This window comes from Dermacentor andersoni, chromosome 5, assembly GCF_023375885.2.
Source record: "Dermacentor andersoni chromosome 5, qqDerAnde1_hic_scaffold, whole genome shotgun sequence".
NCBI classification, from domain to species: domain Eukaryota; kingdom Metazoa; phylum Arthropoda; class Arachnida; order Ixodida; family Ixodidae; genus Dermacentor; species Dermacentor andersoni.
The window spans coordinates 152,791,895-152,817,488 of NC_092818.1; positions in this window are offsets into that span (position 1 = coordinate 152,791,895).

Below are 25,594 nucleotides of genomic sequence, written 5' to 3' on the forward strand. Positions count from 1 at the left end.
CCGCTAGGGATTATTGTAGGAAGGGCAGATACATGAGCAGTACACGCTCTAGTACATGGTCAGCCAAGTAATATATCATTGAAGCTATGTAGCATAGCTTCGAGCACAAAAGAACATACAAGAAGAAAAAGATACAGAGCGCAAATCAGCGTAGGCTACAAGAACTATCAAGGCTTTCTAAGAATATCTTCTAGAAGCGAAACAGTTTGGATCGATGCGTTGGTAACCTTCGAGAAGTGTGCCTCGCACCCGCTTACTTTCTTAACGACAGAAGCTAAAAAAAAGAAAAAAAAATGCCACACCGTTTGAATGTTTACGTGTGCGTGCTTCTTTCAGCTCTTCAGTTCGCCACCGTTTTCTCAGTTTTACTTCATTTCGCATTCAAGCTGCTAAGCTTTGTTGTTTCTTTCCCATCTGCAAGGAGCGCACGTACCGACGAGTTCGTCCATTTGTAGCATTTCCACAGAAGGCGCCGCGCTAGTGTGGGAGAAGCGGGCTCGTGTCCCAGAAAACCACACGCAGCTTGACAGCGGAAGGACAGCCGCCTTGATCCCTTTTTATTGCGGGTTCAGGGTTTACACTGCCGGAGACGGCGCAGCGGTGTTTAAGCCCCCCTCTGGAGACGCCAGTGAACTGTCCACTTTTCGGCGGCAGTGGTGGTGTCGAGTCGAAACGAAGAAAAAGAGTGAGAATGCAAAGGACGTGTGAGGAAGAGAGGGAACGAGATTGGCAAGTAAGGAAAACAGGGAGACGAGTTGGTTGCGCGGCTTTGGGAGAACGCTGAAAGCCCACGCAGAACAATTCGGGGACGACCGATGCACGCGGCCGGTTAGTAGACACCCGTGAACGAGTAAGAAGGAGCAAGAACGGCAGGTCGGCTCCTGAATGCGTTCCCCCGAGAAATAGGGAGGCTTTGTGCGAAACGAAAACTTTGCGAGACACTGTCTTCGTTCGTGCTGCATTCTATGTCCGTTTCTTTTCTCATTAGTTTGTGGTTTTCTATGGAGGAACCGAAGGAGATACGCTCAAGATGGACGGCTAAGGACGTATTTCTTCTTGCTTCTCCTCGCGCTTTTCGGAATGTTTTGCAACCGGAGTAAAACAGAAAGATCTGCATCTTCATGCGCCTGTAGAAAAAGAGCTCCGTGTCGTACCCACATAGCGGGCGCGAAGGCCGTGCTGGAAGATTGTATGCAATCACGTGGATTGCGCGCAACGGCGTCTTTGTTTGTCTTCTCCCTCTCCATGTCTGTATATGGCTTCCCTCCTCTTGCGGCCGATGAAATTCCCTTCGCGGCGTCAGCCGTCCTCTTGCCTTTGTAGCTGCCGCCTGGACGGTGAAGCCTGCTACTGCATCGTTCAATCATACGCCGTCTCTGCACGACGGCGTATATTGTCCTCCGAAGTCCCCACCCTTTATACGCAAGCCTTTCTTTTTATTCCCTTTACCCTCGTCAGAGCAGTATATCCCGTTTCAAGAGGTAGCCTTTGGTGTATGTGCTCTGCTGTCCAACAATGACGGGCTTTTCGGGGACACAGGATCTTCGCATAGGTAATTTCATTCTTTTTCCTTTGCCTTCTCACTTACGCACAAATACAAGAGAGTATGGAAAAGCGCGCCACAAAAGAAACTATTGCAATGGCGACGGTGTTGCTGATAGCACTTAAATTTTCGTTTCGCAGACCAATAGAACACTCTCCGTAAAAGCGCCATCTAGTCAACAAGGGCGGCAAGAAAGCACGCCTCTGGCTGCTTCACAGTGCTATTGATTGCTTTGGAAAACATGAACCGGACTGGAAAGTTGCTCGAAGTGAGCTCTTTGGCAAGGAGTTCGATGGAAAGGCAAGATTCGCCGACTGGGAATATGGAAGTGTAGCGCCTAACGCAAGCAGAAAGAAACGAGGAAAATAAAGGAAAAGAGACGTGAAGGTAGGAGAGTGGTAACGTTCGCTAGGGGCAATTAACGGACGAATAGCCCTTCCTATGGGAGGCCATGGCTGCCTTGAGAACGACTTTTCCACGTGTAATCAGCTGCGTACTGTTTTCCAGGCTCTGCCTTTTACAGCGGCCTGAACTCTGACAGCCATGTAATGGGACTGCATTTACGCTTTCACCAGAAGGATGCGTTTTTTTCTGTTTACACAGCAGGGTCGCTGTGCTGTCGGTGGCTGCCGTTTTCGCTTTTCGCCTTTCAGTGCTGCGTCCCCCCCCCACACGCACACACACACGCACACACACAAACACACGCGCACGCACCTAAGTGATCGTATTTCCAAATTCCACATTGAAGTGGGAAAACAGGCACCATTAACGTCTTTTCTTAGGTTCGATCTTTCACAATCGCTCGAAGCGTCTATTGCGTGAGGATCGCTTCTGTGGAGCCAGGGAATATGACTGTCATTATTGCCAAGCTCTAGTGTGCGAGAAGAAAGAGTACGTTCAGGGCCCAGGCATAATACAGCGGGTTAATTTTTTTCCCCCTTGTCTACTATGTTTGCTCAACGTCGATGACCGACACGCCGCAACACCTCAGTTAGTGCCCTAATCGACGCATTAGATAGACGAATTGCAAAAAAGGGGTGTAATTGGACCAAAAGAATAATCCACGGTGCGGTTTCGGGAGCCTGTACACCGGGCCATCGAAGCTGTGTACCTCATAAGAAGGCGTAGCTTCTTAGGGTATTCCTTCCCGAATGCCTTTTACAATGCAAGAGAGGATACAGCGTGAATATGGGGCTCCACCTACCTGAATGATTAGTCCCTGAATTTGTCTTTACCATTCCCTCATGACCTGGTAAAATAGACGGGATGTCGCCTGGTAAACAATAAACAAGAAAAAGCAACAGCCAGGATTCACTTGCTTGTGCTCTGTACCCGCCGTGGTCACGTGCTGGCTTTGGCATTGCGCTGTTATGCCCGAGGGCACGGGATAAAATTCCAGCCATTGTGGCCGCATTCCGATGGAGGTGAAATGCAAAAACTACCCTGTACAATGCACGAGGTGTCCATTAAAGAATTCCAAGGGTCAAAATTGTTCCGGAGTCCCCCACTCCAGCGTGCATCATAATCATATCATGCTTTTGGAACATAAAACTCCAGAATTTAATTTATCTTCTGCCTGCATTTTTTTGCATTTGTTTTTTGTCTTGTGCATTCGTTTTCTTAAGTCTATACTTACCTGTTACCCGTGCAGTATAGTGAACGGGATGTTTGCCTTCCAGTTAACCTGCCTGCGTTTCGAATCTCATTTTTGAGGACAAGATCTTCTTCGGGGGCTTAACGGGGGTTTTAAGTACGTGGGATCGGGATAGATATGTAGACTCGGTGGTCAAAAGACCTACAAAGCTCCTCCAGAACGTCGTGGTGAGTCGTAAGAGGTATCAGAATGCAAATTGGAGCGAGACAATAAGTGAGTCAGAAAACTCAATAGTATCGACGTAATTAGCGCCAATATAGTCGAAAATGAACTGCATTGCATTATAGACTGCATTATGTCCGGGACGGGACCGCTTGACTTCCTGGTCAAAAAATGCATGTAAACCAAAGTCGAGGTAAAAGAAGACAACCTCAACGTGCACGCACTTTTAAACAAAGCAGATGAAAAACTGGAACTTGAAAAAAAGAAATAGATGGTACAGAACAAAATGTAAGATCTGATAATGGTACACTGCAGCATTATCGTAATAAATGCGCAGATGAAGGAGAGAAGCGAAGAGGTATGCGGCATGCCTTGAATGCTAGTTCAGGTGAAAACGATGATAAATGAAACGATTAACACATGACATACAACACTTAACACATATGGCATCACACAAAATTAGTTTCTCGTCGAAACCACCCCGTCTCCGAAAATTTAGGAGTGCCTTCACAGCACGTGACACACAGGTGACACTAGTCCATTGTCCAAGTACATATTGTAGCGCAAGGTGCGAAGTCGGCGGCACATTTAGTGCTCTCAATTGCATAGTTCTTTGGAGAGTGAAGAGGTTTCGCAGAGCGCGCGTGAGGCCGAGGCACGACGACACGTTGTTGTTGTTACCTCAAAACATGGCTGATACCCGCGACGAGACGGCCATTCGATTCGGGGAGTCAAATCACTTCTTTTTCTTTTATTTTACGAGCCAAGGTAGGCGCGCAATTCGAGCGCTCCTCGTGCTCGTGGCTCGGTCGGGACGCTTTCGCGTCGCCGGTCATGCCAATCGCACTGCTGCCAGAGTTGCAAGTGCAGGTTAAGTGTGCAGTGCCAGCGGGCACATGAAGCATAGTTATTTAGGAAGGTGCCAAATTTGTGTGGGCAGAAGAAAATGCTCGTTTGGCCCATGCAGAAGCACCACTTTCTAGGATTGGCACGGCAAGAAGGCACCGCATGTTTGCACACAAATGCACCCCATTTGAATGGAATGAACCGCACTTCAGGCATACCTGACTATATTCTCTTGACCCTACCTTCGGTTTTCACCGAGACTCGGTGCCTTCGGTTGCCACCGAGAGTTCACCGAAGAGACGCGATCATTTTGTGCAGGTTGCGGTTGTGCGGGACATTCACCAATGCCTGCGTGATCTGTATACAGGAAGATGTGGACCTCGCAGCCTGTGACCACTGCGGTGACGAGGATACAATTTGTCATATTCTGTGCCGATGCCCACAGTGCTGATGAGAAAAAGAGATGGGGAGAGGTCATCACGCTTCGTCGTGCTCAACAAGTTTGACGAACGGCTCCTTTCGGAATAAATAATTACACAAGAATGACGGCACAATAATTATGTCAGAAGACCGTGCAAGTGTTACCGCACTTCTTGCGATCCACCGGTCTGTGTCAATGCCTATAATGGGAACCCCTGTCCTTTTACGCTTATTTTTCTTTTAATTAACTGGCATGAGTACATGTAACTATGCCGAGTACAGTTTCAAACACGCAGTCATGAGAAGTATAAACGTAAGCGCATACATTAACGCTTCGATCTTCCTCGACTACTTACCCTCGCTCTGTTTTTTTAGAAAAAAAAATCTTACTCTGACATTTTAAGGCAGCACTATGTATGCTGATGTCTTGCACGCGCGGCAATACAAGTGACGAATTACATAAGCTTTGTAAGTCGCTTGACAGAAGTCGGTCATGTGAAAGCACTACTTCAATTAAAAGATACATGTTCGACGCCCCCTCCCCCCCCCTCCTTTACTACTTACTTATACCAATTCGAAACAACCTTTCTTATGTTTTCGGGGAGATGTAGAAATGTCATACAGCGCGAATATGAAGAAAGCTTACAACACAATACAATGCAAATGTCTCGTTTCTATGCAAACTACGCGTCACTCCTGCAAGATTCCGTATGCCTGCATTCACTGAATGACAGAGAGAATCGGCGTTAAGTATATTTTTGCACGAGAAAAAGTTTAAAGCGTGGAACATATACAACCAGTATATTCAAGTTGACTTTGGACACATTTTTAACAGTTAATAACGTACTCCGCGAATGACAGTAGAAATACTGTACACGACTTTTCTTTATGCGTTCTTTCCAAATTGCGCTCAAGAAAAGTTCAATAGATTGAAAGGTCAGACCTTCTGATACATCAATAGAATTTTCATAATCAGTAAAAATGTCTAAAAAATCCCATCGAAAGATTAACATTTAATCACGGATCACTAGATTTGGCAGCACATATATTTAGCCACCACCAAGAGCTTTCAAGTCAAATAACTAAAATCTGTTTCTTTGAACAGCCCCAAGAATGACTTAAGGCACCCGAAACGAACTCGTCTTTACAGAAAAAAGTTCTTCCGCAATCTATCCGCGAACGCGTTCTTTTTTTCCAGTCACGAAGCTTGTCTATATGGCCCGTAGATCTGTCGAAGCTTAAGAAAGAAAAAAAAAAAGAAATTACTTCTTTATTTTAGGTTATCACGTACTTTTCCGTTACACGACACTATAGTCTTTTGGCAAGGGCTTACCCGCTGTTACAAAAAAGATAGTCCACTGCTCCGAACTCTCCCATATATATCTAATAAAAAATCTAGAAAAATAGAATACAAAAAACTAGCTCATCGATTCTGCCTCTAGAAACTATTATTTGATTCGGCACTGTGCAGAAAGGAAATTGTTTAAGCGCGCTTTAGGGCCTAGGCTGCCTCTGCAAACCATTTATTATTTAGACTTTCCTATTCAGGTACATGGCTTCAGATTCGCTTTTACTGTTGTGAAGCAGCCTAGGATTGCTACATATCCTGGTCGTTTTGCCCTTTTTCGATTGGTCCGTTCCACTCCAAATGTCCGATGTGCCTTGGGCGTAAAGGTCTTGTTCCTATTGAATTTCGATCGAGTACGGCACAACTAGAAATGGAAGAAAGATAAAAGAATATAAAGCACTGTCCGCCTGCACAAAGGATATGAAAAGAATTTAGTACCCTGGGACTAGCGATAACAAATTTGGCGGGTCTTGACTTGAACTGACAGATATTACTTCTTGCGGTGTCAAGGTCCCTCCGTGGTGCTTACGAGAATGAAGCACAGCACAATTTCTAATGATGGCTTGAAGTAGATGTTGAAAACAATATCTGCCGCAAAAGGCTTCCGATTCGCAAAGATGAAATAAGGTAGAATCGATTTTATCTTAAGATATAAGGTAACAAAAAAGTCCAGGAAATGGTGACTGAAGAAATGAAATAACAAATTTAAAGAAGTCAGCTTCTAATACCGGTACAGCTTTGAGCTTACATTGCTTCAATGAAAGGCCGGAAATGAAGACGTCAATCTTAATTTGCACAGGAAACTATCTAGGTCTCGGCTTAGGCACCGAAGGCATTGACTTCAGGATAGCTTCCTGGAAGGCTGTTTATTTTTCTTTTTCGGGATTGTAAGGTCGTGTAGTATAGAAAAACGAAGCAGACAAGACCTTCTATGGAAATCCAACTTCGCCTCTGCTACAGTCTCTTGGCTGTCTTCAGAAGCAGGCGTCCGCTATGGGCCTCTCACCTAAGCTTTTGTCGTGACTGACTTGCCTTGAATCAGCGCATATATTGCGTTACTTCTGGCTACCGAAAAGTCAAGTTGCCGTGAGTTCCCATCACAATGAACATGATTTTTTGTAAAGAAAGAACCGCGAGCGATATCCAACACTACCAAAATTAGGGCGTGCTTTGTGAGGCCGTTTATGTTAGCGCAGGCTCATCTCGAACCGGTGGCGTCCGCTTGATTGTAGACATACAAGGTGTCCCAGAATTTACGCAAGATTTGTATTTTGATACATTTGCGCGTTAAAGTACTGCCAATGAAAACAAAAATTGCGTGATGGCTGACAGTGCATGGTTATAGTTGGGCAATATTTCAAATAATAATGAAGGCATGGAAGCTGCAGTTCGCAATTTTCACGCAAAATATGGTTGGACAGTGATTTAACTTCATCTACTGTGAAGAGAATGTTTATTTTTTTTTTTTGACGTCTAAGGTTTATGCCAACAAGGATGGCAATATGGTTGGTCATCATGAAATGGTATCTGGCAGCAAAACATGGACACAAGAAGAAACGATATACGGACACAAGCGCTCATGTCCGGCTGTCGTTTCTTCTTGTGTCCGTGTTTTGCTGCGCTACGCCAGGTGCCATTCCACTATGCCAACAAGCTCACGGCCACCCGCCTATAATGAGGAAATTCGGCGCTGCATCACTGAAATTCGGCCGCATTTACGCAAAGCGGTCGTGGAAAATTTCAACACAAGAGTGCGTATGTGCCCGCAAAGCAGTGGAGGCCATTTAGCCGAGATGTTATTCCACGCATAACCCTATACTTGCGTACGCTTCTCTACGCCTCAGTTCTGGTGCCTACAAATAGGTTGCTTCTCCGTGGCCCGTAAGGCCGCCCATTCGAAATAGCTACCTAAAGAGTGCTACAAATATGGGAAAATGCATCACCTTTTTATCGTTGTGAATCATTGTATAACGGGGTGATGCAATGGTAAGACAAAATTTGAGATTTAAGAATAAAAATGTGATGGCTCAAAGTTAGTAGTTGAGAGAGCTAAACGAGCGCACATAGTAAACTTGTGCTCCTTAGAAGGATTCATTGAACTGCGAAGCGGTATAAAGAAAAGAAAAAGTCTCTCTCCCATTGAACCCCTTTTGTGCCCATTTCAGCGTTAACTTACAAACAATGGCGGCTGTAGACCTTGTGTTCAAAACCATTCGCCATGGCACAAGCGCTTCCTACCAAAAAGAAAAAAAAAAACTCTTCTTGCGTTTGTGAGGTTGTGTCACTAGCTAGCGCAAAATGAAGCTTGAATCCAAAAGAAATAAGATAATTTGTTGGAAGAAAATTAAGAGGTTTTCTTGCCCGAATGAACCACATTGTCGTGAACAATAATATTACGAAGAAATAGCGTTATTACGCTTTATTTCAGTGATTAAATGCCCTACTTACCCTTTCTACAATATCGCTTGTTAGCTGAAAAGGGAGAAAAAGCAGAAGAGTGCACACCGCATTAGAATTTCGAGTCATTACACCTTCATAAATAAATTATACATGAAGCAAAAAAGACGTGAAATATACCCACATTCTTCTAATTAATCTTTCCTTTCTTGAGAAAGTAATTCAGGTCTACCAATTCAGCCACAGATTAGCTCGCAAGTCATCCGAAGCCTTTTCTTATCGAGCAAAGAGGTGACACATGCGTCAGCACTTCGGTCTCCCTCTGTGCCAGTGAATCCAGATTATTACACAAAAGGTGATAACATGCAGTATTTTTTTTTCTGGTGACATGAAAGCGCATGGGCTCAGTGACTTCATTCTTGATAAATGAAACGTGTTTCCGTTGCAGTAGACATAGTTGGAGTAGCACCCGTCCTGTCATGTCTTTGTGTCTCCTGGTCTAAAGAAGTAGTGCTGGATTACCTTCTCAAGAAAGAAATAAAAATAATGCATCACAAACTAGTCCTGCAGAGTGTTTTGTTGAGCATAATTATAATTTATCGTTCCGATCCACTTAAACCCGCGCGAGCCTTACGATCATCAACGTTGGAAACGCACTAACTCAGTTTGTTATCGACGGATCGAAAGTTGATGAGAAAAATAATTCTGAAGAAATACTCCCAACTGTACACGAGATGACTTATTAAAGATAGCACTTTGTGTAATTTTCCGTCCGGGAGGCACTACGACAGAAGGACGAATGAAAAATGTGAAGCGCAATTAAGTCATCCATTGCCCAAACGGCGGTGAATTAAATGGATAGTGACGTTGGTGTTCTAACGGACGCCTACGTCAAAGCGGAGCCCCTGGGACTCGACCGGTAGGGGCGGGCTTTTAAGACGATTCAATGATTAGAAAGAGCGCGCCGACGTAGAACCGCAGGCTGACAGGGGTTCGCACGAGTGAACGGCATGGAACGGTGCCCAATCTCTCTACCCACGTAACCGGAGGCATGTTCTCGAGGGAATACTACCCTCCCCACCGCATGATCGCTTTTGTTCCCCTCACAGTCTCTTGAAGCATCCCCCTCTTCCCTCCCGACGTCTGCAGCCCCTAAGATATATATGTTTTCTTTTCCCCCTTTGCTATGGTAACCGTCATTTTGTGATTGTCTTCCTATTGCTGAGTTACACGTCCCTCTTACAAGTGCGTTCTGTATTTTTTCCATCGCTTGTTCTTAGTGATTTCGGCGTGTATACGGCTTTCTTGGATTTATTTTACATCTGGCCCATTCCTTTCTTTCCTGGGAGACATGAAGGCAAGGCAAGACTGCTTTCTGCTAACAGCCGAACGTAGGACAGAAAAGAATGTATATGTCAGCGCCACTGGAGCGGCGTGACTCGGATGCTCAGCCACTTTCCAAACTCTCGTAAACTGGGGTCTGCAACTTGTGCCTTCAGTAAGAATATGGGCCTCTTGTTACACCTTTCCGAGTCTGCGACCCAACCTAACTTCAAGTGTACCTGCTCGCGGTTGTGGTAGTGTAGCGAGGAATGAGTATATATAGAACTGTCCCCCTCGGGTCAGCTGAACGCTATAAGCAATCAAACTCCACATAGACAAGCGCTAGTTTATCATCAGCATAACTGTTAATCAGCGTCCCCACATGCCACGGGAACAAATCCTGATCACCTGTGGAAGGGGTAGTCAGAGGTTCCTTGCTTCCTGCTGTCCCTACAACAACTTTGTGCGAGTGGTGTAAGAACAGGTGCATACGAGGCTAGAGCAAGTTGAGAAAGAAAGTGGTTTCTTTAGTGCCACCGAAAATTAGCTCTAAATTCCCGCTCACGTCACCAATGTTTCGACTTCTTGCCCTCTGGTGCTTTTTACGTGATCTTCTTACGCACTGCCACTGATTACAACCCTAAAATTGCGTGATTTAACGTTGAAAGCTTCGTGTTTGTAAACAAAACAAGTAATACAAACCTTAGCGTCTTGGCCGGGACTCAAAATAGCCCGCGTGCACGTAGGCCACAATGGCAACACACGTGCGACTTCACAAATATCTGTGCCAGAACGCGAGCATGTCGCCGTCGAGATTCGCACTGTCATGGCATTAACTGAAAATCGCGGGAACGTGCGGCGACAGCCAGGTGACCTTGACAATGGGCAGAGTAGAGCTCTTGCGAGTTAGCGGTCGTTACGTCTGCTAACACTTACTAAGCGATCCAAGTGGCAGAGCACTATTGAAAATAAATGTGAGCTCTATGGGTACGTCCCATCCAGCCGTCCTCTCGTCTCCAGGCCATGTCGCTCTCCGTGCGCTGCATCCTACGCCACCATAGGGACCGTATGACTCGCCAGCTCTTCCTCCGGCGTTGCTTCATGTATTCTAGTGGCTACGCCCGTCCGCCAACGTCCATTTGCACTACGACGGGAACTTGGGACGGCCCAGCACCACGGGGCCACAGCGGCAGCGCGGCGACGTTGATGGATGCCGCCTCATTTTTTGCCTTCTTTAGCTGCTACCGACCTGCTGCGGCTCCTGCCTTTGCAAATGGATAGGCTCCGCAGTCAGGGGCCGTGTCCCGGGTCTGACCTTACTTTGTGACGGGTCTTTGCCAGCCGCCTCTGGCGGCATATTAAGCGAGCTGTAAGGCAGCACACTCACGTAGGCTGAGCAGAGTCCAGTGAGGCAGGCCAACTTGTAGCGCCGTGGGGCAAAAGGGAAAGATGCATAGGAGGGAGCCTGTCTCATTATCCAGCTCCACCGCCAGTCACAAGTGCGCGATTATCGAAGTGTCGAGAACGTCGGCGGAAGTGATTGCGCAATCCACCGAGCGCTTTGTATACATGCGTCGCTCAGGGCAGATCTGGGCCTGAATCTTATTTATTTTATTCCCTTTCATGTTAGGCATCTGTTTGTGGTGAGTGAGAGAGATATTTGTTATTGTATAAAAGCTGAGAGGTTAGCCTGAACCAATGTTCTGATTTGCGACTCAGAATTGGGGAAGGGAAATGGGAGTAAAAGGACAAAGAGTGTTGATGATATGGTTAAAAACTATTGGTGGAGAAGTTTCTTCTTTTGAGCTCACGACCAAGTGAAAGTCGATCCTTATCTATCTCACAGCCGAAAAAGAAAACTGTGCACAGTGTGCGTACTGAGGCTTGCGACTATATTTAAATGCAATGCGCTTCCTTCAAGCGTTATTTTGGAGGACAGGGCACCAGGTTATCGTCAATATGGTAAATAATATTGGTGCTTATTAGAGAGTGGCGATACATTCTCACTTAATGAAAAAGCGTGAAGCTCTCGGCCTAAGTCAAATTATAATTGTAGATAAGCTGAACGGCTCAAAAGAGTGAGACGGTGACTGCAAGTCATCTAACTACACTGACTTATCTTTGACACCAGCGTATGAAAGACGGATCGGCTTATGCGAAGGCGTGAAGTCAATGGACAACTCTTTCTTAATGCATCCCCTCTCCCGCTTTAAAACAGAGCCAGTGCTTCACTTTTGAACTAGTCATCCCAGCGAATCCTAGAGTGATATATCACTCCAGTTTGTTTCGAATGGTGTAAAGAAAGATATCGCGTAGAATATTCCGTATCCTCGTACAATTTCTTTGGTCTATTTGGGCGTTTGTTGCGTGACACGTTATTTCGTTCTCATTTTATTATTCTGTGCGAGATCTTGTGTATCAGTACTTGCCTGCACGTTGCTTTCATAGATGTTTTGGCCTCTTCAAGGCATCACCTTAAGGCTTTGCTGGTACGCAAGCTAAAGATCCCTTCACACACTTTCCATGGTCGCTGTGCACGGTTGCGCCTGTGCTTTGCTGCGCGAACATGCATACTGTGCTCGAGTCAACCCGTGCGTAACAAAGCAATCTTCAACTAAAAGGAGAGGCAGGGTATGTACTGTAACCGGACGACACAGAGGCGTTCCGGTGAGAGACGGTTTGGTAGATCATGTGCATAGAACCAGGGGGGCCGGGGTAGGGAGTCTTCGTGGCAGCAAAGAGAGGGTTTCCCACAAGCACAATGCCTGCACAATACGCCCACTTGCGCATGAATGGGAGTGCACGATGGGAGGGAACAGGCGATAGCGTGAGTCATGCGGAAATGCTCTCGGTATTCGCAAAGCCTGCCACCGTCGTTCCCTTTGCACATTCACTTTGCTTGGTTCGAAGCTATTCGTTTTCCACCCACATCGCTCTCGGCGCATCACAGTCAGCCGTCGCTCAACGAAGGAGCCATATCCGAAGAAGCACAGCAGCGCAGCAGCTTTTTGTCTCTAACTGAGTTTTAGCTCGGCAAATGAACCTCGACAGGCCCTGCGACGCTTTGAAACGTGGGCCGTCCTTATTCCGACATCTAGGCACCGGATGTCGCGAAGTCATTTCGATGTCGTTCAAGCGACACAATGGTGATGTGATTTTTATTTCATCATTCGTCTTTTCGTATAAAGGGAAATGTACATTTCGTTTTGCGTCTCTCTGTTTTTGCCTGACAAATTACCATTGCAAAGCAAAAAAAAAAAAAGATATGATGTACGATGAAAGCAGGACTATAGGTTGAGGCGTCTTCATTAGCATATACAGCTACCTTTTCTTTTCTTTTTTTTGCCTTTCAGAATAATGTTGCCGCTACGCAGATGACAGACAGTTCTTTCATTGAAAATTGAAACGCGAGAAAGTCCGGATGCTACATTTTTGTTTAGAATTTTCAGACACTGCCGCATAGTCGATGTAAGTATTCGTTTGCTCTTCTAAATCCTGCACCGCTACCGTAATAAGAATACAACTTTATATATTTAATTATATGTCTAAGACAAAGAAACTGTGACGCATATTTTAAATTAAAAATATTTATGCTATAATGTACATTTAGAGCAGCTTTCATGTTTTGTATATTTATTAACTAATGTGATCCGCCGCGGAACGCCGATAAGCGGCGTCATTATATGGATTGTTTTATTGAATGAGCCCTCCTTTCCGTGCAACGATGCGGCATTACACGTGCAATGTACTTATCCTTCGATTACTGATTCCTCGCTTAACGGTAAAAAAGCAAATAAATGCTGTCATTCGTACTCTTAGGAAATGGGATGCACTAAACAGATTCTGGTAGAGCCCATCTTACGATGTCTGTCGACCGTAATGCAATTAGCATTCAAGCAATGTAGCGACACGCCGTAATGCTGCGGACATGTTTATTTACAATCTTTAGCGGGGAAATTAGGCTAAGAACGCTAGTCGCATTAATGCACCGATGCGCTACAACGTCTACATCTTCGCACACCACAAAAGGTTGCTTCACTAAACACGGTCGCCCAATCGCAGCCACTTTACTCACGCTGGCACTATATAATTGTGGTTCGCTATACGTGACCTCGAACAAACCATGGCGCAATCGCGTAGGCGTCATTGGCAGGCCTAAACCTTTTTCATGGTCAGCTAGGAGAGCGTGCCTTCTCGCGTAGATGTAATTTGTTTTTTTAAGCTGTTAGGATTAGGAGTGTCAAAGTGAAAAAGAAAGTGTATGTGTGTGAAGTGTGGGAAGCTGGTCACGCGGCAGAGATAGAGAGGGGAGGGGAGAGCTTGAAAGTCCATGTGTTCATGCCACTTGTTCTCAATCGGATTACTGATATTTTTTTAGCATGCTAGTTAACGCAAAACGCTTCAATGTTGGCTTTATTTGCCGTGTGTATAAGCGCCAGTGTGTTAGCCCTTATACGTGGCCTATTTCTAGTATGTTCATACTCTGACAAAGGCCATGACGAAGGCCATGCCACTTATATATAGCACTTAGAGGCAGGGCGGAACAACATTTTACAATGCAATAAACGCGGTTTAAATAATGGATACGGTACGTCAAAGATGTGATACATAATGCTAACGCATTTCTCTCGTAGCTATGGAAAGAAGAATGATGGGTGTAACGTTAAGGGATAAGAAAAGAGCAGATTGGGTGAGGCAACAAACGCGGGTAAACGACATCTTAGTTGAAATCAAGAAAAAGAAATGGGCATGGGCCGGACATGTAATGAGGAGGGAAGATAACCGATGGTCACTAAGAGCTACGGACTGGATTCCAAGAGAAGGGAAGCGTAGCAGGGGGCGGCAGAAAGTTAGGTGGGCAGATGACATTAAGACGTTTGCAGGGACAACATGGCCACAATTAGTACATGACCGGGGCAGTTGGAGAAGTATGGGAGAGGCCTTTGCCCTGCAGTGGGCGTAACTAGGCTGATGATGATGATGATGATATATATATATATATATATATATATATATATATATATATATATATATATATATATCTTATTTTTCAGGAGCTTGATAATAGACAGGAGCAACAGGCCAAGAATGCTAATCGCATTAATACAAAAGCTCATTGTGCACGGCTCAGACATGGTACTTGGCCCGGGCACTAGTGCCACCTGCCTTTCCTTTACTACGAATGCACTTTTTACAATTCTGCGAGATAGTGGTGGTCTCAGCAAGATGTTTCAATTTTGCACGTTGTGTGTTGAGGTACGTCTGGTGCATGTTGAGTGGCAGCGGCTTACCCTGTGAGAATTTCAATTATCATCCCTTTCATCTGAAGTAGCTTGCTAGGTGTGTAGCAAGGCAAACTACTTCAGTTTTCGCAAACAAGACAACTTTTTTTTTCTGCACTTTCACACATTTAACAGAATATTGGTGACGGCAAGTATTGTTATCCGAAAATACCTTACCTAGTCATATTTTATATAACTGTGTGGTGATCCCGTGAGTCCCAAGCGTACTTGGCACTAAATACTCTTGGTTACCTGGGTCTTGACACTAGAGGTCGAACTAAGAGGTTGAAACCACCGTGGTCATTCGCGAGCCTTGATTGTTCGTTGACAATTCCTCACGTACGCGCTAAGCGGAGTTCTCCTCTGGCGGCAACGCGTTCGCTGGTACTGGAACATCTCGAGACTGAATATGCACGTCATCTTCAAATCTTTACTGATGGCTCTGTGGACAAGGTCAAAGGACCTAGTGCAGCTGCTTGTCACATTCCCTCTTTGAAGTATGATTGGTCTGTTCGCTTCACTGCAGTCGTGTCCTCCACAACGGCCGAAAGCGTTGCCATTGAGGCAGCTCTGAAGAAACTACGGTTTTGTACGCCTCAACCTGTTGTCATTCTTACAGATTCAAAATCTGCCCTTCAAAGGTTAGAGTACGGGTTCCCTACTGATGCCTTATGTCTTAGCTCCCTACGCTCGGTGCACAATCTCCATATCAAAGGCTTCACCATACGTTTCCAATGGGTGCCCTCGCACACAGGTATCATAGGCAACGAGATGGCGGACAGCCTCGCCCATAGAGCGCTGTCTGGGAATCCATTGAGAAGAGTGCCTCAAGAGGACAACAGACTCTTCACAGAAGCGGTGTTGTGCCACTTCAGTTCTTTGTGGAGCTCACCTCACAAGCCATGTGTGATCAAGGGCCTCAAAAGAGACCAAGCCACCTTACTGCTCCGCATTCGCATGGGCTCTGCTCGAACCCCTGCGTGGCTGTATAAGACTGGCCTGGCGTTATCACCATTATGTTCAACGTGTGGTGTGTGCGGTGACATAGAACATTACCTAATGTGCTGTACTGTGTATAACGCGGAAAGGAGGGTGTTATTCGGGTCCCTCAAGAAGACAGGAGTTCCTGACAGTTCTCTTCAGGACATTGTTTTCCCGCGCGGGAACCGGTTGTGTAGGAAGGAGGTCTCTCGCCTTCTTTTAAATTACATACAGGACACGGATTTGGCCTCCACATGGTGAACTGAGGAGTGACCATTTGTAATTGTGAGGTCTGTGTCTGATTATGTGATTTATTTATTTTAAGTGTCGCTATGGTGGAGCAATTGCCGGCAGCAACTGCAAGGCTAATCCCACCAGTAGCCTACAACAATTCAACTCAACTCAACTCATCCCGTGAAGGGAGCCGCGACGTTAGTTTTGACCTCTCAGGTGTTCTTACGGTGAAACAAATATGTTTTTTTTTTTCATGAAATAAGTGTTGTCGGAATAACAGAGTAAATAGGGTGCATGCGTGAGAGAGGGAGAAATAAAGAGAGAGCGTGTGTAATGAAAGCTGGAGGTGTCAGCCCCGCTAGATGTATGATCTGCTAATTCAGATACAGTCATACGCCTGTGTGAAAGTATTCATGTGTACTTGAGCGTCTAGAAGAGTGTACACGTGAGATACAGAGTATCTCGTACATATATTTATTTATTTATTTATTTATTTATTTCTTCATTTATTTATTTATTTATTTATTTATTTATTGTTTCTTTGTTTGTTTGTTTGTTTTTCAAAATATTTTTTTTTTCAGCAGATTGAGTCTCAACCTAAGCCATTCAACACTCAGCGGAGCAATAGCTTGTATGAAACTAAAGCGATGGCCAAACGTCAGTGCCTCCATTTGAGACGGCGCTGCACCCATCGGTACGTCAAACACGAAATCCACACTTTCGGAGAGCCCATCACTGTATCTTTCGTTTGTACACTGTAGTACTGTGGCTGTGGTGGTGGTGGTAAACTTTATTCAAATGGGGGAGGGGCAAGGGTGAGGCGGCTGAGGGATCGGGCTGAAGTAAGGCCCTGGGCCTGCTTGGCCTTCTCCGCCCAGTCCACCAGTTCAAGCTGTCGGTCGACGTGCCCGGACCTGAGCCAGGCGGTCCAGTCAGTCTCGCTACTGACCGGGGGATGTGCATTCCCACATTACGTGTGCGAGTGTCCCTGTTCGTGTACTACTGTTATCTATCGATACCTCTGCTCTCGACAGAAAATGCGCGGAATGCAACAAAAGGAAGGAAAAAGTAATGACAAGGTGCGGTACCGCCAGGAGACGATAAGAAAGAGTGTGAACAGGCCTTGACATTGCACGCAGCGAAAGTCAGCAGGATTTTTGTCAACCTATCAGCAGAGCCGTTGAACGGTGTTAAGTCGGTGTCGACCTTTAGAAGCCTTTAAGCGCCTGCCTTGCGTGACGGCTCCGATTTAATTTCTCTTCTCGCGGAGGAAACTTCTCGTGCCTTGAGGTGTCTTGGACAATCGAATATGTTGCGTTCTTAATAACCCTACCTCGAATGATTAGATTCACACGGCTGTCTCTCTTCGTAGCGCGCAACAAATCCAACTTAAGCAACGCGACCAGCTTCACTCCAATTTAAACTTTTTGAAGATGGAAATGCAAAAAAGGCGGGCCTTCGCGAAAGTACTACTCCTCATTAGTTTTACTTTCAGTGTCCCGTACTTCTTCAGCGAACTGTTTTGATTGCGATGGCTGTGAAACTTTTGCTGAAACGTTTATTTTCGCCTGTGTCTTTCCGTGGCACTAATTTGTCACTTTAATGAGCACGACTGGTCCTAAAAAAAAAAAATAAAAGCGGAGCTCTCTTCTTTTTCGTATACGAAACTGGAAAACTGTATAAGCTGATTCACGAAGAAAGCTTAAGCTGCTTAAATGCTATTGCGATAGCCTATAATGAAAACCTCGTGATAGACTTCCACACGATGTACTTCCTACCTCGTACACACTAGGTGTAAGAGCACAAAGGAATACAATATTTCGCTAATGTCTCAAAGAAATAGCATGACCGCCTCGCATTTTTCAGTGAATTCGAAAATAAGGTTGAAACATTTAGCGTCGACGCACTTTGACGTGTCCGTGCGCGAGCTACCACGCGATCATCGCGCAGCAGCGTCGTGAGCAATGTAAACTTACTTTCAACCTTGTCACATTTCAGGCCCAAAGAACGATTTAAATAGTAAGATAAAGTGGTCTATTTGACAGCAGGCCTTGTGGTTTACGTATACTTGATTTCGAGGCGAGAGAGAGAGAAACATCCTTTAATGATATGCTGGAGATGTTAGCCTGGATTTTCGTCTGACATGCTACTCCAGGTGTTGGGTGATGATCACGATTTTGAGGCGCTAAGTGAATGTCGACAGCGTAGTATACTAGTACTCGCGCTTCTGCCCTACCGAATAACGCACCCTATCACAGCCGATTTTGTACATGTTGAATTTGCCGCGCTGGCGCGTCTGGCTTTTCACGTGAGTACAAACATGACATCACACGCATGACAACAAGCGCCGTCTCTGAATCGAAACTAAGATAGCTTACACAAGGGCGGAATCTTGAGCATAGGTGCGAACATAATCTTCGAACAAGTCTTTCTCGGCGCTACGTCCCTCCGTGGCAAAGCTGACGCCCCTTTATTTCACGGTGGATATAAGCCCGTGCTGCCTTTATTTTGTTTTTAGATGCTTGTGCTCCACGTTTCCTTGTGGAAGTGTACGTTGGTCCCGACCAAGCGTGTCGAGGGGACAGTCAAACAACGGCGAACCAGAGACCACCAAAACTATTTTGTTATTCAAATTCCGGACCGCCTTCTATTTTGCAAGTGAATGAAGTGAGAAAAAGATCTGTGAAAGAAGAAGAATATGAGCAAGAAAGAAACTGGAATCAATATCAACATCAACAAAGAAAGCTATGGGAGTCACTTTCTGTTCTCTTTCCTGTGAGCTTCTTTGTTCGGACGCCCTCACGTCTGCTAGCCCTCCCGTCGCACCTTTTCATTTCGACCTGCTTTGGCGTTTACTTCTTGAGGCTCCACTCAAAGTGTCTCCTGGCTTGGTAGTGTTACTTTAGACCACTACGGGCCCGCTGTCACCTGCGTGTTCACATGTCAGCACATCGTCCGCGAGGTCCGACAACCATTCCGAGTTTGCTTGTGAACGAGAACAGTTTCCTCCGGGAAAATAGCGCCACCCTGGGGTCATCACAGGCAGAAGTTCAGGGAAAAAGGAAGGGAGGAGAAGTACGAAACTTCGGCAGGCTGCAGATTGCGTCAGCCTTTCTAAAGGACCCTCGAGGGAACGACAACGCATTTTCCTGTTATACATCGCTGTTCGGTCTCGATCATTTTTGCGGGGCTGCTGTATTGCTCTTTCACTACTTGTGCGAAGTCCTTGTGATTGCTGAAATCAACTTTCCGTTCTGGCGTGAGCCACGTCACTCGCAGCTATAGAAAAACGTTTCGGCAGTTGTGACGAGTCCGGACTCCATGTTCGATTATGTTCCAAGGCACGGCAAGGAATGGAATGGCTGCTGTCCTACAGGCTGAGAAAGCGCTTTGTGAAGGCTATAACGTTGTGCTGACGACGAGAAAGGAGAGCATTGATGACTTCGCTGTAATACTGTCACGCATCCTGCAGGTTAGATGACCGAAGATGCAGAAGACCGCCTGAAAGTGCGGGTTAGACTGTCGTAAAAGTGCACTGTAATGCTTATTCTTTCTTTCTTTCTTTCTTTCTTTCTTTCTTTCTTTTCGGGGGGATGTGGGAGGGGGGGTGCAGTGCTGAAGCCATTAATCCAGGCACGTACCCAGGATTTCTTTTCGGGGGGAGGGCCCAACCCAAGGTAACTTTTCTATGCAAATGTGTGTGTGTGTTTATGGGGGGGTACCGTTACTGGCGCCCACCAGCCGCCATAGAGGCGCGTAAACCTGCAAAAGAGAAATGAAATAAGGTGTATCTCACAGATACACCTGTGCGATACACCTCTCCTTTGCTTGGAAAACAAAGAACCACGTCAAATGGACTCGCGCAGGAAAGAAGCGCAGGAAGAACACTGCCAAGAACAAGTAAACAAGCGAAAGAGTAAAATGAAGATTACTGTAGTAGAATACAACTTAAGAAAAAGAGCAGTTGGCAACCAAGGCACACGGACTGCGCGGAGTTGTGTTACTCCGCCAGCCACTCAGAGAAGCATACAAAATCGTCGTCATGCGGCCTTCTCAAAATTGTGTCGTACTTCATACCTCCGGAGCGTCTGCAGTTCGTGAAGAGTATTTTCATCGGCGGAAGCAGTGAGGTGTGCAACAGACATGGACAAAGTGTATGGAGTCTGAGCATTTCACTTTTATTCAAAAGTATGCGGTACAGTTCATTTCACTGCTGAACCTTTTTTACTCATGAAACTTTAGTGCCAACTGAAGTGAAACTTGACAATAAACAGTTGCACAGAAGCAAGAATCTTATTTCTGTTCAATAATGAATTGGGCTTTCGCTATACCATTATAATTGGCGAGGGAAAACGTACAAAATTACGCGCTAATAATTTTATTTTTGTGGTTGCCGCCTTACTTGGGTAACAGAAAAAGTTTGGAGTACGAATTAGTTAAAGCTTCGTGGAGGCACGGTGGGCGTGGGCGGGACTTCACTGCAGATTTAAGTTTTATCCGACTATAGTAGCGTTTTTTTAATTAGCTCTAGATGAATTGTAAATACATATTTGCGGAACAATCACAGTTCTTTTGGATCCCTCGTTTACTGCTCTACCAAGTGCCAAAACCGACTCGTGTTGTTATTTGGAAAGTTGCGTAACGATGCATGTCCGCCAGTCCCGTACAACGGCGTAGAGCGCAGGACGCTGCGGTTCTAGACGTACTGCGCCCACCGTGGAAAGTTATAAAAACACCTACATAAGCACGGTAGAGAAGTGGATACGTCAGGCGGCTTGGACTGATAACTGTAGAAGCGCCATTCAATACACACGGAATTATTCTCCACTTCCGGCTGTGCTTTCTCTTCTTCCTTTTTAAATAAAAAGATGTTGATCCATAAATATTTTGATGAACAACAGTTAAATTTGTTAATTTTCACTTTTCTTTCCTGTTTGGCTGTTGCCTTGGCTCTCTCCCTTATTAGATCGCTTAATTTCTCAACTCCTACGACTCTTGTTTCCAGTTGCCAATTTTGTACAAAAGTGCTGTACAATTAAGGAAAAACCAGACGCGGTAGCAGGTGACAGTCACATTGCTTATGAGTTGCTTATGAGGTTTAAAGGTTATTGCCGGGTTTTATGATGGACGCTGTCTAGCATTATTTTGTCTTCCACCTTATCTAACCCATATCGCGGGTATATGGTTCCGGGGATCTGCCAGCGCCGTGGCGGGCCGTCACTCGAGGAAATAATGAAACAAAAGGAAACGTTAAACGCAAATGACGTTTTCTCCGGCCGCAACTCCCTCCAAGAGCATGCATACCTGCTGATCACGAACCGAATCCCTTTCCTGGTTCCTGGATCAGTCTAGACGAAGAATGTTGAACTAACGAATCAACAACGATGCGCATGACCGTTTAATAGATGTTGAAAACTGAATCCATCTCGAGTTAATCGCGCGGGCACCGAATAGATGAGAAAACTGGCCTTCACGACCCAGTAGACGCCGATAAATAACTACCGCCATCCAAAAGCAGTGAAAAAGGCAGCAAATCATTGACCGCCGAATAGCTGTCAAGTCTCAACATTGATTTGGCGGCGCTTTAGGAATGTGTGTGAGGAGTAGTGGCGCGGGCGGGGAGGGGGCGTCATGCCGCTTAAATTCCCCCCCCCCCCCCCCTGGGTACGTGCCTGCATTAATCCTCAAGCTCGAAAGTGTTTATCATTATACATGGCTAAATGACAAAGGATAGATGTCTGACTTTAGTTAGGAAATATACGTGGTGCTAGATTGCAGCGTTCGTAGATGTATAAGTCTATGTCAAAGGCGCGATAGAAGAGTGAAGAGTGAGAGGCAAGAGGCACTGCTAGTTTTAGTAAGCACAGCTCGCCTCCAGCTAGAACGAGTGCCCTCTGCTGGAAAGAGCGATTCGGCTGTGCTTTGTTGGAAGAAAGGAAGAAAGGTTGTTTGTGGGTACAGAGGTTTCATCGTTTTGCAAGATGGCGCGCGTTTCGCAACCGAAGTTCATTATCCATACAACATCTTGAACCAGAATGAGACACTCATATTGAAAGATACTTTCAATTGTGTGTCCCATTTGAAGTAGGTCGTAAGCGTCAATTATTTCTTCAAGGCAGTCATGACGTCATACAGCATTGTAGTTGTTTTCTTCATGCCCGCGGTATATCTTATTGCGTCATTTGTCGTCCTTAAGTAAATTGAAGCACGTTTATTTCCCCTTTCTTCTTTCTTATTAAGGCAGTACAATTTCCCATTAATGTTCCTTTTTTTTTCAAATAGGACTAGGTTACAAATGCATGTTACAATAAAAATCTATTTACTTCAACGGTGTCCAAGTATGTTCGGTAATCCTGGCTATGACGGAATATATGGGTAATGGGGAGCAGGCAGCCTGTATTGCAAAATGTGCTTTGAAATGACGCAGTAATCTGTCCCATTCTCTCTCTCTTTTTTTAATTTGGACGTTGGTAGCTTCAGAGCAATGTTTGTGTGTACTGAGGAGCAGCGCATAGACCTGATGCTGTTTAAGGACACCCTTTATAGAATGAAAAAAAAAAGTGTGTAGATATGGATAAAGAAAGCGTGAGAGCGTTTTGGAAAAGAACGTTCTGTTTGGTAACAAGAAAAGAAAAGAAAAGAATGTGGCAGGAAAGGGCGGATATCTTGGACAGTCCAGATACTGTCTGTCCACTGTGACTACACCATTGTTGAAATTTCAGCAAATGTAAGAGTGGTCGTCACCCTTCTGTGGTAACGACCACTTTCTTTCGCTTAAGAATTTGAAAAAAGAAATATTACTACAGGGCCCGGTAGAAGAAGCTTGCACAGGTCTCACGGCGAGAAGATGCAGCAGCGACATTCTGTTATAACTTCGTCAAAAAGGTGTCGTACAGTACGTGCATCCGGCCAGCAGCATCGTATTGGTTAGGGTACTTGGGCAACTAAGCGAGCTGTTGCTATTCTCGCGAACAGTTTTCGGTATCAATGACGCCAAAGTTAAGGAGGCGAAGCGCACGTGTGAGAGCGCTGCACAAAATAGTCGCAAAACCAATTCGTGTTTATTTCAGCTGGCAAACAGAAAGCATAAACGTTTTATTTATTGCATCATCATCATCAGCCTGGTTACGCCCACTGCAGGGCAAAGGCCTCTCCCATAGTTATCCAACAACCCCGGTCATGTACTAATTGTAGCCATGTCGTCCCTGCAAACTTCTTAATCTCATCCGCCCACCTAACTTTCGGCCGCCCCCTGCTGCGCTTCCCTTCCCTTGGAATCCAGTCCGTAACCCTTAATGACCACCGGTTATCTTCCCTCCTCATTACATGTCCTGCCCATGCCTTTTTCTTGATTTGAACAAAGATGTCATTAACTCGCGTTTGTTCCCTCACCCAATCTGCTCTTTTCTTATCCCTTAACGTTACACCCATCATTCTTCTTTCCCTAGCTCGTTGCGTCGTCCTCAATTTGAGTAGAGCCCTTTTCGTAAGCCTCCAGGTACTTGCCCTGTAGGTGAGTACTACTGGTAAGACACAGCTATTATACACTTTTCTCTTGAGGGATAATGGCAACCTGCTGTTCATGATGATTGTTGTGTTCATATAGGAGGTTGTGGCCAAGTACTGCACCAGGGTGGCCAATCCTGCTCTGGTGAGGGAGTGCGTTACCGGTTCTGGTCACCGGGATCAGGCCACACTCCAGGCCTGTTTATGCAATTTTATCAACACGCGTTTTTTTTTTAATCCGGTGGAAAATTGCCGGCACCGGGATTCGAACCACGGACCTCTTGCACGCGAGGCGGGTGTTCTACCTCTACACCACCGCTGCACCTTATTGCAGCACTTATATCAAAATAAGACCTGACGTACCACGCTCAGCGTTAAATCTGAATTTTATTTTTCGCTTTGCTCTTTCGTGTTCTGGCAAATGTGAAACCGTCGCTAGTAGCAAGCTGTGCTAATTCAGCATCTGCTCCTATAAAAAAAAAAAAAAATGTATAACCGGAAGGCGCTGTCTGTCTATGTCTCACTATTTGATGGAGCAACAGATCTGAAGAAGCTTCACCCGTGAAGCTTCCGCTTCACTGCCACTGACAGTCGTCCGCGAGAATATCAGGTACAGGAAAAAACGCGCGGCATAAGAAGCACTACTTGTAGGGCGCCTATCGCAAACAAAGGACGCGGATGCCACTTCTGTGCCCGTTCAAGAGAGTCGGATGTCCTCCACAGTGAATGCTGCCTAGAGTAGGTGGTTTAAACGTGGGAAACAAATAGCACTTCCTTCAAATACTCATATTTTGCCACATAGTCTGGGCATTTACAGAAAGTCCAGAGAGAGTATATAATTAGGCTGTAGCGCGCAAGAGTAGGTCTCCGTATATCCTTATTCCGTGTGCTATCTGTAATGGCGCTATTTTCTCATTCATTGTACAAGAGCTCTTCGTGGAAGCGGCTCTATGCCAGAGGGTTCTCGCCGCCTAGGAGACGTTAATTCGACTGCGCATTCGACCGTGTCAGCTGTACAGGCGACGAGGACTGACCCCGGCACATTGTTTTAGCTTGGATATTCCTGCGGCGGCAATGTCTCCCTTTCGAGAAATCCTCCGCACTATGACAGGTTCCCACTTTCCAAAAAATGACAGCAGGGGCGCGAGTGCTTCAGTAGCAAGCAGCGTAATCCTCTGACGCAACCAAACGAGAACCTCCCCCCCCCCCCCCCCCCGATCTGGGACAACCCTACTATAACATATGCTATTTACTGTGCGTGGGCTGAAAGCGGGCACAGGCGCGCAGTTTCAGCACACGTGGACTAAAGGCACCGACAGCGACGACGGAGGCATTTTCTATATTGCAGTCGGTGCAATAAAGGCGCCCTATTGCGACGTGAGTGGCGCCTGTTTTTCTGGCGTTTCGCGCATGGCTCAACTGTGTTCATTCTGCTGCTGCTACTTTTCGTCTCAAGAAATAACAGCACAAGCTCTAGGATGATCGCAGAGCTCGCTGAAAAAGAAACTTGAAGGAAAAACTAATAGCAGTGGACCACGTAATGTTACTCATAAGCATTTTGAAAAAAAGTTCGAACACATGCACATGGTCAGTACTTCTAGGCTAGGTTGCACAAAACTAGTCATTTCCACACAGAACTCAAGGCCCTCTTAGCAATCTCAGGAGGATTCCCAGCTCCAAGAACAGCCATTAAAGAAATCGCGTTATTCCTCATTGCTTTAAACTTGATGCACCATTCTCGGTTCTCCTGGAAATAAAGCGAACACGATAATAGCACTTGGGAGATGTCCTCATCTGGTTCATGACAAGCACATCCTGATGGTCCGGCGCGTCCTATTTTACGCAAGTAGTGGTTAGCGAAGCCCGAACCTAAGTAAGGTGCCGCGTTTCTCAGTTAG